The following is a 13,151-nucleotide window of genomic DNA, read 5'->3' as shown; positions in this document are numbered from 1 at the left end:
TGCTAGAGCAGCAGTAGCAGCATCCCCAACTGCTTTAAACTGCTGATGGAGCACCAAACTGCGCTCTCCAGGCAGCTGCGGGGACTGGCTGGGGAGGCAGAATGGCGAGCTGGCTGCCTAGCCCCGCCCCTTCCACCCACGACCATGCACCTTCAGGGAGGGAGGAGCCTCTCCCTCTCTTTCACACCAGGCCTCAGCCCTCCTTCCTATGTACTGTTGGGAGCACCGGGAGGAGGGTGTGTGTGGAGTGTTACAGGCTTGATTGGTCACCACCTTTCACCCAGAGGCCTCAAATTGTGACTCAGACTGGCAGTATCTTAGACTCCTTTTGCATAGGCGTGATTGCCTAGGGTTGCCAGGTGTCCGGTTTTCTACCGGACAGTCTGGTTTTTGGGCCCTCTGCCCAGTAAAAAAATCCAGAAAATACCAGACATGTGCAATGTCTGGTATTTCCTGGTTTTCTGGCTGGGCGCTGGATGGAAGCCTGCGCGGTATGGGGGGGAGAGACTAGGAGCTGGGGCGTGATCGGCGCTGGAAACACTGGTGCGTGTGAGGAGGAGGAGGGGCAGCCCGGTCCATGTTCCTGCACGCTGGTCAAGCTGCAGCCGGACTGACTGGTGCGGGCTGGGAGTGCCCTAAGATCTGCACAGCCCGAGTCAGTCCTGCTCCCCGCCGGCTGATTCAATCCCCCGCCCCCTCCTAGCCGGCCAGTTGGTTGATTCTCTCCGACTTCTCCTCCAGGTCTTCCTCAGCCAGTCCCTCCCTCCTCCTCCTCCCCCTCCCCCCTGCCGCCAGCTCTGCCTCATGCTGGCCGGTTCCTGCTCTGGATCTTCCCCGGCTAGCCCCACTGCACCCCCCCGCCACCCCTGCTTCCGGCAGCCAGTTCTCCCCTCCTCCTGAGCTCCCCTGGCCAACCCTTCCCCCCCCGATATCCCGCAGCCAGCCCCATTCTGCCTAATCCTGCCCCCACTGACCAGCCCTACTTCCCATCAGCCCCCCCCATTCGCTCTGTTTTCTGCCCCCCCCTCGCTCCTCCTGGCCAGCACTGCTCCTCTCCCGGCTGGTCCCTCTCCCTCCTCCCCCCATGAAGCGTGTCTGGTATTTTTTTTTATGACTACCTGGTAACTCTATGATTGACAACATGAGTGCATGGCCTATGTCAGGTCTATCAATGTACAAGGGGCCCTGAATAGCATGTGTTAAACCAGGCAGCCAATGTTAACGTATCTTAATCAATATGATATAGGGGAGTTAAAAAAATAACCCAGCAGGATGTAAAGAGGTAGTGATTTAATTAACTTTTCAGAGTTTTTGTTTTTTAAACACTTGAAAGAAATAACATGGGATTAGTTTTCCCACCTGTGGATAAAACTACTGACCTCCTTAGTAAAACGCTTTGTGATCTGTTGATAAGCATTAGATAAGGGTTGGGTCACATGTGGTATTATTATTTTAAGAAATGCATCCATGTTATTTCCAGCTCCTCAGCTGCATACAAGCTGGGCAATGAAACATGTACATGCACTTATTTGGATCGGGTAGCTTGAGCACTCATGGTACTAGTGAGTTACAACATAGTAAACATTTCCTTTTACAAGTTTTCCTTTTACTTTTGTGCTCACCCAACTTATATGGGCTGCATCTGATGCAGTTTCAAAACTGGAACTGCTCAAAGGTTGACTTTCTTGTCATGTCTCTTCCTTTATTTTCTCCTTTTTTTCAGAAATCAATCAATCTTCTTTCCTGAAGCTGCTTAGTCGGTGTGTGGGTCAGCTGAACTGGCCACATCTGGGAAGACAGCAATTGGAGGTATTCTTATCTTCTGTTTGCCACTGGCAATCTTCGTTTCCTCCGGTCTCATTTGTTCCCGTCACTGGCTGTGTAGAAGATCAAACTACAATTGTGGGTAACTTATTTGGTAACTGCTAATCAATTACATTCAGGGACTGGTCTGGGCCAGCGCTCAATCACATTTTTCTGGTGGGGTAGTTCAATTGGAAAAGATTTTAAACTAGGGGTGCGGAACCTAAGGTCCGGGGGCCGTATGCAGCCCCTGGCTTGTCTAGATCTGGGCCCTGAGGATCAGGGCTCCCCCCCTCAAGTTCCCATGTGGGTGCTCCAGCCTGCCCCACTGCTTTCCCCCTACCGCAGTGCTGGAGCACACAATCTACTAACCTGAGCCCCACTACAGTCTGGTGTGTGAGGGGAATGGGGAGAATGTCTTTCTCCTTCTCCGTCAGGGGCCACCTCAGTGAGGAATTTTTTATTATTATTATTATTTCTTCTTAGCAGCCCCTGACCCCAAAACAATTCCCCACCGCTAGATTAAACTTTCATTAAAGCAAAAATAAAAGTTGGGATGTTCAAAACCATGTAGCTTTGCCCTAACTGCTCTGGGGGAAGTCAGACGTCCTTGTGGACAGCAGTGGGAACAGAGTTAGTCCAAAGTTGAGTGCTTTTGAAAAGCCCCACCCTATGATTTAAACCATCAGATTCTGAAATACAACCCAGGCCAGTGCTGTCTGAGGGTATGTCTACACAGCAAAGTTATTTCGAAATAACTATCCTAGCGTCTACACAACCATTCCGTTATTTTGAAATTAATTCGAAATAGTGGAGGGCTTATTTTGAAATTAGTAAACCTCATTCCAGGAGGAATAGCGCCAATTTCGAAATTGCTATTTCGAAATAAGTGCTGTGTAGATGCTTATTTCGAAATAGGGGGCCTCCAGAACTTCCCAGGGTGCCCTGCTGGCCACCCTGGTCACAAGGTAACTCCTGACCTGATGCCCTGCTGGAACGTGTTCTGGTTGGCCTTAAATATGATTCAGCATCCAATCAGCATGGATGCGCTATTTCGAAATGCATTTTGTGTGTAAACGCATTATTTCAAAATAAGCTATTTTGAAATAACTATTTCAAAATTAGATATTTCGAAATAACGCTGTAGAGTAGACATACCTTGAGGCTTCAGCTATACTTCAAACATTATCATGTCAGAGTCCAGTAGCACTCCGTCCTTGGTAGAGCACAAGTTTAGTCTTGCCTGTGTTGACGTGACCAAACCATGTTATAACCATGTTACCAGACGGGTAAACTTCTGTAGCCAGCTTGGGCCCAATTTTGAGCTGACTTATGTTTGGTGGAACGCCACTGACTTGCCCTGCAAGTCAGCCCAGAACTTGGCCCGTCACATGTAAGCTGTTGGCAGGACATCCAAGGGGGTTATGAAAGAAGCAGGTAGAGCCAAAGGACCAGTAAGCGATCAAGGTCAGGGACTGTGTAACTGATGTAACAAGAAACATCAACATTGCTTTACATTTCAATGCATGCACAGCCCTGCTGCTAGAGCTTATTTGACCTACCAAAATAAATGTTGCCTTTTGGAGGGGCCCATTAAAACATTCAAATACTGGTAATAACAAAAGAGAAGAATCTGTTTCTTGCCATTTACTGTTGGTGTGACTGTGCAAATGAGACCTCCAAATCTGCAGTCCTGTCTGCTCTAGACATTAAGGACCCCATGGTCTTTCATCAGAAAAATGATTTGCCTCAGTTTCCTCTGCCAAACCCCTCCCCGACAGTGGGCTGCCTGCCATTTGTCAGCTTGACTGTTGCACTTCTATGCCAGAGACAGCTGCTTTGCAGTGGTTGGTAACTGTAGTTTCTCATCTATGGAGAATTTAACGTTGCCTTTAAGGCACAGCCAGATGTGTGGGACTGTGCATAGCTACACCGTACATTCAAGGGGAATACAGCCCCATGCCTCCTTTTGGTGGGTCAGTTCTGGGGAAAACTAGGTTCTTCTTGCCTTCCTCTGAGAAGTTTAGCAGCACAGGAAATGTAGAAAGAACTAAAAGAGTCTTTCTGTGGCTGAAAAAGGAGCCTGTTTAGCAGCATCACTAATAGATTCATCATCCTTGAGTTCAGGGAAAGACAAGGGCCATGGTTGTGCCCACTGTCGGGTGTGGAGAAACTTGTGGAAGAGTAGGAACAATCAGGCCAGATCTTGGCTCTGAGCATTGCTCTCTGTGCATCTTTCACATGGGGCAAAGGGAGTGAGAAGCAGCTGCCAGTTCTCTGGGTTGGTGAGCCCTTAATCAGCTCCCTTGTGCAACCCCCACACTGTGCAGAGTTCTGGGCTTCTTGGTGAGGGAAGGAACTGTCTCATGTACAAATTAAAGGATCTACAAAGCTAATGCAATGTGAGGTCTGGCAGATCTGGCACTGTAATTGAGGTTCACCATTAACTCTAGTTAGAATTTGTGAACCTTATATTCATTTAAACCCAAGCATTTTTTTTCCTGGGGTAATTCTAATTAACCCTTCCCTTAATATCCTTTTTTAGCTATGGGGAAGTCTATGCAATATGCTTGGGCATAGAAGGAGCTCTCTGTTCACTATCTCTCTCTGTCAAAACTACTGTAGGCTACCACTAGTGGGTGCTTTCAATTTCGAGTACATCCACTATGAATTTTTAAAAGATTTTTCATGCTCTTTCTCTGCTTTTTGTCATGTTCTCCTTCTGTATTTTTCCTTCTCTGCTTTACTTTTCATCTTATTTTTTCCCTTTCCTTTTGTCCTCTCATCTCGGCTCCTATTTTCCGAGTTTCAGAATGCAAACCAGGTAATATTTGAACTCCACCATGTTTGAATGGATTCAAAATCAGACAAAATAGACTCATGCTTTCCCTATTATTCAGTACAGGCAGTCCCGAACTTACGCGGATCCGACTTAAGTCGGATCCGCACTTACGAACGGGGCTTTCTCGCCCCGGAGCTCGCAGGCAGCGGTCCCACCACCTTGACCTCCGGAGTGAGAAAAGCTGCTCCTGGTGCCCCTCGTCTGCTGGGGACCGTCTCCAGCAGACCAGGGACACCGGGAGCAAAGCCGCAGCGGTGGCGGGGTCCCGCGCCTCTGAGGCTTTGCCAGAGCAAAGCCTCAGAGGCGCGGCACCCCGCTGCCGCTGCGGCTTTGCTCCCCGTGTCCCTGGTCTGCTGGGGGGGGGGCGCAGCTAGTGTGCCCCCCCCCCCCAGCAGACCAGACTTTTGTTGTGGACCCTGGGGCAGAGCAGCTGGGGCACTGCCGGTTGGTCCAGTAGCGCCGAGGAGCGGTGCTACTGGAGTAACCCAGCAGCACCCCAGCTGCTCTGCCCCAGGCGTCCCCAAGTCAGCCGCTGCTGAAACTGACCAGCGCTGACTAGAGAAAGCCCGAAGCAGAGTTGCTCTGCCCAGGGCTTCCTGGAATCAGCCGCTGATCAGTTTCAGCAGCAGCTGACTTGGGAACGCTTGGGGTTCTTAAGTTGAATCTGTATGTAAGTCAGAACTGGCGGTCAGTTTCAGCAGCGGCTGAATCGGGACGCCAGTTCCGACTTACATACAGATTCAACTTAAGAACAAACCTACAGTCCCTATCTTGTACGTAACCCGGGGACTGCCTGTATTGCTGATTAACACTGATGGTTACAAATAATATCTTATAAATCAAAGGAAATAAAAATGGAGTGATCAGATGCTGGTCTAGACCTTGAGGCAACATTAATGTATGCCTTGTCCATAGAAAGACAATCTATCCATTCGTGGATTCTCCCAGCATTGCCCAAGCACTGGTATAACTGCCTCAGAGCCAAAAATGGCAGGAACACTAGGGCAGAAGAGGCACTTGAGTTTGCACCCTTGTGCTAGCTAGATTTGCTCTGAGCATGGCTAGGTGACACTGGGGTTAAAACCCCATTGACCAATAAACACAAGGCCTCCCCAAGCTAAGACCAGCAGGTCTGCACTGTGCTAGATCCAGGGTGAGATTTCTGAGCCTTGCCTTTTAGTTTGTGTAAAGATTACAGTGGTCTTATCTTCTCCATCTTCTAACACAAGTCCCCTCAGACTCAGGAATGAGCCGTCAAGTGGGTTAGCATATTTTTCTAACTCGATATGTACTGGTAAAGGATACTGGCAACATTTCTTCCTATAGCTATGCTTTTCAGCTCCTTCCTGGCTCTCCCCCCATCTACCCCAGCTCTGTAGTGTTCCACTCACCCCTCCCCAGCCCAGAGTGTCAGTGAGAAAAGAAACTGCTGAAATCTGAGCTCTGTGTGTGTCTGGCTAAAGAAGATGAGGGATGAGAAGAGAGGTGGTAATTTAACCCTCCCCCATAGTTACTTCTGCAGGGGAATGGTCTTTGAACAGCACTTCAGCCTGGGAGACTTTCAAAGTTCAAAGCAAATTCAGAGTTGGTGTCACTCTGGTGCTTTAATCTAATCACAGTGTCCCCCTTTGATTTCCAAATCCACTTGGGAGGTAGCAAATAGCAAACAGGCCCCTTTCCCAGCCACAGAAAGACACTTTTAGTTATTTCTACATTTTCCATATTGAAGTGCAGAATTTTAGGCCCATGAAGAACATTGCGACAGAAAATGATTGAACCCAGAAACATCTTGAAAACAATCCCAGTTCCCAAAAGAACAGGGAAGAAGCCTAATTTTTGTTTAAACTTCTCTTTTTTAAAAAATGGTTTTAACCTGTCCTTCTGGCCTTGTCCACACTGACGCTCAGTCTGCCCTATGGATTTGGGGGAGAAGCTTTTGCCAATGCTGCAGAGGCTTTGGAAAGCAGCTCTTTCCAGACTAAAGCGTGAGTCAAGAATATGATCAAAACATGGCTACCATCCCATGTACTCCAAAAACAAAACAAGCTGGGTTCTCACTAGAGTTGGTCCAAACTTTTGTGCCAGAACTGTTTTTTGTTTGAAAATGCCAGTTCAATGAAATCAAAGAATTCTGCAGAAACATGCCAAGTTAAGTTAAAATTGAAATGAAGAATTCAAAGTTTTATTTCAAAACAACTTTTCATTTCAAATACTATTAGATTCGCAATTATATTAGAACAAACCAGGATCTGACATGCCTACTAAATGAGATTGAAGTGCTTAAATTGGCTGATTCTGAGCAAGGACTACTGAAAAATGAAGGTGAAATGAATTCCTGTTGTTGTTCTGCTAGAAAGAACATGTGATCGTTGTACATAAAGCCTTCAAAGGAACAGGGCAACTGGGAGATAATATGCAAGGGAATTTGCCCTTTAGTTACAAATTGGAAAAATATAACAACATATAAGCTAGTGTATATAGAATCCCATGGAAGTTGACACAAAATGGAAGTTGACAGAGGATTATGAAAACAGCAACTTAGTTTTTATCCACACTGGCCTTTCATAGAGGCTATTTCATCTTTCACTGTGACATGCCCCATCTCTGGCAAAGTGCAGTGAGCTTCTTCTATTGTATTTTTACTATCTGAATGAAAGTAATTGGCTTTTCCAAAACAGATGTTTGTTCAGTGCTCGAGGTTATCAACAAGGCTAAAGTGTTGACAACCAGGAAATAAACAAACCAGACAGTCCCATGAAACATCACCAGTTTCTATGAAACTTAGCATGTTATTACAATCATGACTTCTACTTTTGGTCAACTATAAGAATTTTCATTTGGCATGGGGCTTGTTTTGGTTTGTTTTTGTGTTTTTGCATAATCTTTAACCGAGAAGGCACACAAGGAACAATTAAGTGCCATCTCAAATCCCTTTGTATAGGTCAGTTTACAGACCCATGAGATGTTATGATCTACTGAATAACCTCCAATTACATACTAGTGCCTCAATATCTGAAACAGTGCAAGTTAGTATTGGTCATAGAATAGGAGCCTATATGACTGAGTCTCTTTCCAGTCAGAAAAGCCAAATGAATGAACAAGGTTAGGTTATCAAGACGGTCTCTGAGTCACAATATATAAAGCCTAAGGAACAGATGCAAATTTGGCTGGATTTAAATTTGGCTGGTCTCTATGATGCCAGGTCCAAGTTGTGGGCCCTATTCCCTAAAATGACCAGCAAAACTATGATCTGCAATTACAGCCGAAGATTAGGCAATCCTCTGATGTTTAATGTAGCTTGTGTCTGTGGCGCATGATCAAGGAAAACTAACTCAAGGCTTTTTAACAGCCCAGTTTTTCTGTTAAAAGTTAAAATATTTTTAAGAGGAAATATAGTTTTATAGACGCATGTTGGAAAATATCTCATACCCTCTTCAGTATTTTATATTATTTTCAAGAATATACTTTATTAAAAGCTAATTCCTGTTCCCATATACACTGATACGTATCTGAAGAACTCCAGTGTACCAATTCCTTTGGAGTTGCTCTGGCTTTACAGTGATGCTCAAGAAGTTAGAATTTGGCCCTAAAGCATTGGGAAGAGCACGACTGCCCAGTGACTGCAAAAGGCGACATGTTTCTGTTGCCAGATCAGCCATTAATTCAGTGTGACAAGTCGCTTTGAATTAAATGGAGGGTGCTCAACTATAATGACCAGTCCCTTAACCTCTTTGGCTCAGATCCACCAAGGGCAAAGGTATTTAAGCACTTAACTCCCTTTGTGCCTCTATTTGCTGTTCATAAAATGAGTAGCTTAATACTTTAACCAGTATTTGCAAACTGCTTTAGGATTTTGTGATGAAAGGTGGTCTAGAAATAAAATGCGTTATGTTATTAATGTTTATTAGATAATGAGTCAATGTTCTGGTTACCAGTCCCTTAGCCTCTATCATTATTAACAATATAACCGTTCCAGCCCCAACCTGCTGGTCATCTTTAGCTCCGTCTTCCATCCCTGCTTTCCCCAGCCAAAGATCAAATCCTGCTGCTTCTTCCTGAAGAACATTTCAACACTCCAGACTTTCTTTCTATCCATCTGGACTTCAACCTTCAGAAACCAACCAGGTAGCCATAGTAGAGGGCTGAAACTACTTCCAGAAATGTTCTACATTCATCATGCACACATGACACCAAAATCTTGTCTCTCCATGGGGAAACTTGCCCAATACTGTATTCTCTAGCAATTCTATTCTCTAGTCCTGGGAAGTCTCTGATGGCGCTGCTGCTATTTTTTGCTTTTTAACTACACTTCAAGGAGAACAGGGTTTCCTCAGACCTCACTAAGATTCATAGCAGAGATGTGCAAATTTCAGCCATTTTGTTCACTCAGAGTAGATAATTTTCACTTACAACCTTGTTCTCCTGGATTTCACTTGGTGAGCATTAGTTTGAGTTATGCATTCAAATGAAGAGCCAACTACACACAGAGCAGAGGGTGTGTAAAGCCTCTATAATCTTCCTACTGTAAATTTACTAAGTGACTGTTCCAAAAGTATGGTCCATAGAACACGGGGTGGTCCGTGAAACTTCTTTTTTAGGAGTGCAAAGACAGCTGAAAGGTCATGTTGCTCTGTCATGTTGCCAGCTTTCTGCTGGCTCTATGGCAATGCCTAGACTACAGACTTCTTTCAGAAGAAGCTTTTTTCAGAAGAGATCTTCCGAAAAAACTTCTTCCGAAAGAGAGCCTCCACTGCAAAAGTGCATCAAAAAAGCGATCTACTTTTTGAAAGAGAGCATCCAGACTGAATGGATGCTCTCTCACATATAAGCTGTGATTGCTATGGATGGAATGGCCACCAAGGCACCTGTGCTTCATCCTCTTTCCTCTTCTTCTGAAAGAACTCCCTCTTCCCTGTCCACACTCTGCTTTTTGTGAAAGAGCTCCTTCGCAAAAAGGCTTCTTCCTCATAGAATGAGGATTACCAATGCTGGAAAAACCCCTCTGTCCTGTCAATTTTCTTACAGAAGAATGCAATTGCAGTGTGGACATTCCTCAAATTTTGCTGGAAAAACAGCCGTGTTTCTGACAAAACTCTGTAGTAGACATACCCTACGGCTACATCTAGACTGGCATGATTTTCCGGAAATGCTTTTAATGGAAAACTTTTCTGTTAAAAGCATTTTCGGAAAAGCGCGTCTAGATTGGCAGGACGCTTTTCTGCAAAAGCACTTTTTGCGGAAAAGCGTCCGTGGCCAATCTAGACACGCTTTTCCGCAAAAAAGCCCCGATCGCCATTTTCGCGATCAGGGCTTTTTTACGGAAAACGAATCTCTGCTGTCTACACTGGCCCTTTTGCACAAAAGTTTTTTGGAAAAAGAATTTTGCCTGAACGGGAGCAGCATAGTATTTCCGCAAAAACACTGACAATCTTACATGAGATTGTCAGTGCTTTTGCAGAAATTCAAGCGGCCAGTGTAGACAGCTGGCAAGTTTTTCTGGAAAAGCAGCTGCTTTTCCAGAAAAAGTGGCCAGTCTAGACACAGCCTACAAGTCTTCAGACTCTTTCTTGCAAAATCTCAAAATTGTATATAGTCAAAGGAACATTTTCTAGATGGTTTGACTATCTATATAGTTTATTTTAGATATCTGCAGTGCCGTTTCATGTGACAGGAGCATCACCAGGGTGAACCACATACAGCCGTAACTCAACAATTTTGTGTAAGTACAGTAGGTAAATGTTTGAGCTACCAGAGCTGTGAAATTAACAATGTTAGCATATGCGGTGATAATTGGACTTCAGAGCTAACCTCTCATTCAGAGAGGGGAAGGTGTCATGTCTTTGAGGGGCTAGTGTTTCAGACTGTCTGGCTGCAGACTCAGTTGGGTAACAGGGAGCATCAGTTCACATCCGGCAGTTTGCCTTCACAACCACAAGGGGCAAACGTTTCTGTCTTGCATTCTGGAGAAAATCTATAAGCAGAGCCTAAATTATTGAAATTTGGCAATTCTGTGCACCAGTACATTTGTATTGTCCCCATTTCTCTCAGATTCCTGACGCCAATTGTCTTCCTTCCCAGCTGGTTTCTTTATCTGAGGAATATGGAAACTCTTCTGTAGGAAAGCCAGCTATCAGGCGATTCCTTGATTAAACTTGGTTTTTGCTTTTTCCTGGGCATTTATTTACATCGACTAACTTCTATAAAAATGAAACAAACATCCATCTGGCCAGAGGTGCCCATCCTGTGCCTTGGGGCAGCAGTTCTCAACGAAAGATCCGGGGCTCTCTGGGGGACTACGAGCAGGTTTCAGGAGGGCCACCAAAATAAAGCAGAATCCAGGGCTGGCCTTAGAATCACCGGGGTCCAAGGCTGAAAACTGAAGACTGAGACACACTGCCTGGGACTAAAGCCAAAGCCCTAGCAACTTCACAGGGCCCCTGTAGTGTGGGGCCCTGGGCAACTGCCCTGTTTGCTACCCCTAATCCCAGAGTTCCTTGCTTTTAATCTACTGGGTGTACAGAAAAACAGTCGTTGTGGCCAGAGGAGCTGACAGCCTCCATGGCCCCATGGGCAAGGAGAGGCAGCTCTGTCCTCCCAGAAGGGGTAGAGACTCAGGCAGAAAAGGCAGGGTGGGAGGCAGCCCTGTCGTCGAGCACCAGTCTCCTTTGAATCGCAGTGCCCAAGGGCTACTGTCTCCTTTCCTCCCCCTGGTTGTGCTTCAGGTGGGCTGCGGAGATTTTGTAGCACGGTGGGGGCGGGGTTCAGAAAGGGAAAGGTTGGCAAATCCTGTGCTAGAGGCCATTCTATACATGAACATACACAGTAGAACCTACATGAAAGGTCAGGTCATCTACCTAGACTCATATATCCATCAGCTAATATGAAGATAATACAATAAACTCAAACCTCTTCCCAAAAAACTGGGAATAAAGATGCTGTTTGCAGCCTACCCAGAAATTTAACACACCCAGGTTCTCATGCACAAACGGGTTGAGTGTGTCTTAGGTCTACAGTGCAAAAAACAGGTGTGTTCTTAACTCAGGACCATGAATGCTGGGTAACATAGCACGGAAATGCTTGCTGCCCTACAGGCTTGAACTCAAACTGCTCACCTGAGTTAAAAGCTTCACTGCTGTTTTATCCCAAGTAAGCTATTGTCAATTGATAATAGATTTTTGTTTTGCACTGTGGACATGCCCTAACATCCAGAAACTCCTCCCAGAGAATGAGAACTCTCCAGTTTGAGCACCATTGCCTATCACAGCAATGGTAGAAAAGACAAACTGAATCTATGATGCAGAAAGATTAATTGTGTTTAATTTATATTAAGTGTGGGATGCTAAGGGAAAGGGCGGGACTTAAGGGTAACTGCCCAGCTCCCTCAATGTGGGTCTCTGCTAATTTTGTCCTTTGCTTCAGCGGGCACAGAACTGTATGCAAAGCATCTAGCCAGCAGAGCTGCATTTAAAGCAATGGGCAATGATTTAGATGACATTAGAAGAGTAATCACAGCTGCTGTGGATGAGAAATTTGCACATTCTCAACAAAGCAATTCATCTGAGGGCTCAGCTTCCTAGCAGGAAAGACATGTATTTTCCCCAAGTAGCTTACTGTTCTCTTTTTCGCTCCTATTTTTTTGCCTTCTTGATTGCTTGCCAAGGAGAGCATCATCAAGTCAATAATGCTAGAATACCAACCTCTTACCCAGCCCTTTTCACAGTAGATCTCAAAGCACTTTACAAAGGAGGTGGGTATTGTTGTTCCCATTTTAAGGCTAGGATCACTGAGCCATGAAGGGATGGGTCCTAGATCACTCAGCAGGCTAATGGCCTGGAAAAGAACCCAGCTCTCCCAAGTTATCTCACAGTGAACTACCTACTAGGCCACACTGCTTTGAAGCAGGCCCCTGAGTCTTACATTTTTCTGAAATTTCCTGCTGTTGCTACCTCTGGTGCAGCTCCCCCAGGGTATGTCTAAACAGATTAGGCAGGTTGACATTAGAAATGAGGCAGGGATTTAAATATCCCATGCCTAATTTGCATAAAAATGGCTGCTGCGTTTTGCCGACTCAGCACTTTGTCGGCAAAAAGTGGCAGTCTAGAGGGGGATCTGTCAAGAAAGAAAGCCTTTTTCAATGGGATCTGTTGAAAAAGACTTTCTTTCTCAACGGATCCCCCTCGACTTTTGCTTTTTGCCGACAAAGTGCTGAGTCAGCAACACGCAGCAGCCATTTTTATGCAAATTAGGCACGGGACATTTAAATCCCTGCCTCATTTGTAATGTCGACCTGCCTAATCTGCATCCCTCTGCTGACAGAGGAATGCAGTCTAAACATACCCCCAGTGATAGGAGTGGTGTGGAAGCACTAATGTAGATTAGGCATCAGCAGTTGCCCATGATGTAAGTGCCATGTTTCCTGGACCTGCTGCAGGCGGGTTCAATTACATAAATGTTAAAACACTGGTGACTCATGCTAGTATTCTCCCCTTGGAGGGAGCAGCACCAA

At 45.5% G+C, this 13,151-nt stretch overlaps 1 long non-coding RNA gene across 1 annotated transcript in view; it reads left to right on the top strand.

The window, feature by feature from the left end:
* The first annotated feature begins 1,081 nt into the window (after positions 1-1,081).
* The window catches only part of LOC149525240 (uncharacterized), a 73,563-nt gene continuing 61,493 nt past the window's right edge, over positions 1,082-13,151 (top strand). Inside the window, exon 1 of the long non-coding RNA XR_016348603.1 lies at positions 1,082-1,809. This is a non-coding gene — a long non-coding RNA (uncharacterized LOC149525240). The remainder of the gene's footprint in view (positions 1,810-13,151) is intronic.

The sequence above is a fragment of the Pelodiscus sinensis genome, chromosome 2 (assembly GCF_052426305.1).
Source record: "Pelodiscus sinensis isolate ZL-2025 chromosome 2, ASM5242630v1, whole genome shotgun sequence".
In the NCBI taxonomy this organism is placed as follows: Eukaryota; Metazoa; Chordata; order Testudines; family Trionychidae; genus Pelodiscus; species Pelodiscus sinensis.
Note: the sequence above shows the minus strand (reverse complement) of the source record. Positions and strands in the feature narration are given on the sequence as shown.